This window comes from Otolemur garnettii, unplaced genomic scaffold (genome assembly GCF_000181295.1).
Source record: "Otolemur garnettii isolate 467f Iridium unplaced genomic scaffold, OtoGar3 scaffold00038, whole genome shotgun sequence".
Classification (NCBI taxonomy): Eukaryota; Metazoa; Chordata; class Mammalia; order Primates; family Galagidae; genus Otolemur; species Otolemur garnettii.
The window spans coordinates 4,381,946-4,385,912 of NW_003852433.1; the positions used below are offsets into that span (position 1 = coordinate 4,381,946).

Here is a 3,967-nt window from a genome sequence, read left to right on the forward strand (position 1 = left end):
TTTTTTTTTTTTTGAGACAGAACCTCACTCAGTTGCCTTTGGTAGAGTGCTGTGGCCTCATAGCTCACAGCAGCCTCAAACTCTTGGGCTTGAGCAATCTTCTTGCCTCAGCCTCCTGAGTAGCTGGGACTACAGGTGCCCACACAACGCCTGGCTATTTTTAGAGATGGAGGTCTCAATCTTGCTCAGGCTGGTCTTGAATTCCTCAGCTCAGGCAATCCACTAACCTCAGCCTCCTAGAGTGAGGAGGATTACAGGTGTGAGCCACCATGCCCAGCCTTCCTTATACTTCTGTAAAGCAAATTAAGTCAACCAGTGACCCAGTAATGAGAATTAACAGGATTAGGACATGACCTGACACTTACCACTGGTTTGAGCTAGGTAATTAACCAATCTAGACCTCTATTTAACTCTCCAAATGGGGTTAGTTCCTATACCTCAAAGGGTAACAAAAAAAGAAAAAAAGTTTGATTTTTTTTTTTTTGAGACAGAATGTCACTTTATTACCCCCAGTAGAGTGCCATGGTGTCATAGTTCACAGCAACCTTAGACTCTTGGGCTCAAGTAATTCTCTTGCCTCAGCCTCCTGAGTAACTGGGGCTATAGGTACCCACCACAATGCCCACCTATTTTTAGAGATGGGGGCTCATGGTAGCTCCGGCTGGTCTTGAACATGTGAGCTCAGATGATCCACCTACCCCAGCCTCTCAGAATGCTGGGATTGCAGATATGAGCCACCATGCCGGGCCTTGATTTTTTTTTTTTTTTTTTTAAAGAAAAGACTCAAGTACAGCAGGCTCTGAAGGACCCTGACTGGGTCCCTAGTAGAGGAGACAGGTCTTGAAATTGCATTCATTTGCCCAGACCAACTTCTTCCAAGCTGGTAGGTCTCAAGATGGATCTCAGAAGGTTCCACATGGCCAGGAGCCCAGAGGACAAATGTGGCTAATGGAATCCAGCCTGGCTTCTTATGTCTGGCACTGGTTCAGCAAAGGGGATATAAAAAACCCAGACATCACCTCATCGCTGTCTCATCAAAAAAGGAGACTTTCTTCCTGCACATCTTTGCAGAGGACAAATTCTTGCTCATGCCTTGCCTGAGAAAGACCAGGAAGAGCAGAAGGAATCTGGAGGTTCTCACCCTTTAAGGGTCAGAGGGCAGCTCAGGTTATCACAGCAGTCTCTTAGTAACCATGACAACCCCAGCTGCAAGCAGAAACCCCTCCACTCCTTCCCATAACTCTGAAAGGGAGATATCAGCATCCCCTTCTAACAAGAGGAACCTGGATCAGTAAGTGAAGGTTTTGTCTAAGGTCACTGAGCTATGGTTGAAACTTACACCAGTCTCACTAACTCTAGAGCCAGTGCTCTTGGTTTCCTGGGAATCAGGAGACCTGTGGTCTAAGCACAGCTTTCCACAAACCCCTTCATTCCCTGGGCAACTGAGTGCTTGCAACCTCTCAGGGTCTTCAGGGGGAAATACCAGACTACCCCACTTTTTCACCCTGGATAGTCTGCCACAGGATTACATGCTGGGCTTTTGTAGAAAATTTGGTCTGAACACAAGGCCCGACAGCCTCAGAAAGGGAATGAAAATAAACAACCTTCCTCTATCCCCCTGCCGGGACCAGACAGTTTCCAAAAACCACAAGAAGATGGTTCCCACAGTTCCAGAGACGAAATGGACTCTTTCTAGGGGGTCCCCTTGCCCCATTGCCTTCCCTCTGCCTGCTCAGTCTACCCAGCTGAGGGTCCTCATGGCTTCTCTTCCTCTGATCCCTGCCTTAGAGCATATGTGGTCCACTCACACTTTGCCAAGTGCTAGTCAGAACACTGGCGCCCCCATGGGCTTTTCAGAACTCCTTGGCAGGGCTCTACAAGGCCAATGCCCACAACACAACTAGGCAGACATAGGCTTCATAGATACCCCCTCACCTACTTCGTCTACCACTAAGATAGGAGACCTAATGGAGCCAAAGCCTTTGGTGTTTCAGGAGAAGCTATGAATCCATATTTTTATGCTAAATTGCCTAGTTGATTAATGTTGACAATTATATCCATCACTCGCAGTATGACTTTAGATGGATTTGCTGCCCTCCCTCTGTTCTGCTTGGCATCCCAGGGCCAACAAATGCAAACTACATTTCCCAAGCTCCTTTCCCAATGTGCTCTGGTTAGGTCTAGCCAATGGGAAGCACCTCAGGGCAACTGGCAGGTGGGAAGAGGCCTGGGCATTTCTCCCCTTCCAGTTTTGCTTTTCAAAATTGCCCCCGTTATGCGCTCCGCCCAAGTAGGCACTGTTTTTCTGATGGGGCAACTAATTCAAATCCTCTTATTTTTTCACATTTAAAAAAGCATGTAAAATATATAACATAAAATTTACTACTTTACCTTTTTTTTTTTTTTTTTTTGCAGTTTTTGGCTGGGGCCAGGTTTGAACCCGCCACTTCCGGTACATGGGACCAGTGCCCTACTCTTTGGAGCCACAGGTACCACCCTACTTTACCATTTTTAAATGTTCAATTCAGTGGCATTAATTACATTCAAAATGTTGTGCAGGCTCAGTGCCTGTAGCTCAGTGGTTAGGGCACTGGCCACATACAATAGGCTGGCAGGTTTGAACCCAGGGCCTGATAAACAACAATGACAACTACAACAAAAAAATAGCTGGGCATTGTGGTGGGCACTTACAGTCCCAGCTACGTGGGAGGCTGAGGCAAGAGAATGGCTTGAGCCCAAGAGTTTGAGGTTGCTGTGAGCTATGATGCCATGGTACTCTACTGAGGGTGACCAAAAAAAAAAAAATATTGTGTGCAACCATTAACTACTATTTCCAGATCAAATTCTTTTCTCTTCTTTTTCTTTTTTCTTTTCTGTTCTTTTTTTTTTTTTTTTGAGACAGAGTCTATGTTGGGCTTAGTATGTTGCGCTTGGACTTAAGTGAGTCTCTTGCCTCGGCCTCCCAAGTAGCTGGGACTACAGGTGCCCGCCACACCACCCAGTTATTTTTTTTGTTGCAGTTGTCATTGTTGTTTAGCAGTTGTCATTGTTTAGCAGGCCTAGGCTGGGTTCAAACCTGCCAGCCTCAGTGTATGTGGTTGGTGCCCTACCCACCAAACTACGGGTGCACCCCTAACCTAAATATTATAATGAGGAAGATTTTTTTAAAACAGAGTCTCAATATGTCGCCCTCGGTAGAGTGCTGTGGCATCACAGCTCACAGCAACTTCAAACTCTTGGGCTTAAGCAATTCTCTTGCCTTAGCCTCCCAAACAGTTGGGACTACAGGCTCCCACACAAAGCCCAGCTATTTTTGTTGTTGTTGCAGTTGTCCTTGTTGTTTAGCAGGCCTGGGCCAGGTTCAAACCCGCCAGCCTGGGTGTATGTGGCCTGAGCCATAACCACTGTGCTACAGTGCCAAGGCACAGTGGGTACTTTCATCCCAAGCCTGGAGTCTCCCTGGGTAAGATGGAACATCTCATAGGAGTGGGTTTGAATAACACACATGTTTATCTGGGAACACACAAACCTGCTCAGGAGGACACCTGGGATCAGATCATCCCATCTGCCTTTCTGAGGGGAACCAGGTAGCTAGGGACAGAAGAGAAGAGAGATTTTTAGATAAGGACAATAGCTCAGATTATCAGTGTCAGCCTTGCTTGTGTAAGGGTATCTGCTGGACCCTTACTAATTTAATTTCTTTCCCATTCAGGGCCCTTCCTCACCTTGGATCATGTTCAAGAAATTTGATGGGCTCGGCACCTATAGCTCAACCGGCTAAGGCGCCAGCCACGTACACCTAAGGTGATGGGTTCGAATCCCCAGCCCGGACCCACCAAACAACAATGACAGCTGCAACCAAAAAAAAAATGGCTGGGCATTGTGGCAGGCGCCTGTAGCCCCAGCTACTTGGGAGGCGGAGGCAGGAGACTCGCTTGAGCCCAGGAGTTGGAGGTTGCTGTGAGCT

At 47.2% G+C, this 3,967-nt stretch overlaps 1 pseudogene; it reads left to right on the forward strand.

The window, feature by feature from the left end:
- LOC100962474 overlaps nt 1–3,967 on the forward strand; it is a 14,344-nt pseudogene that overhangs the window by 8,242 nt on the left and 2,135 nt on the right.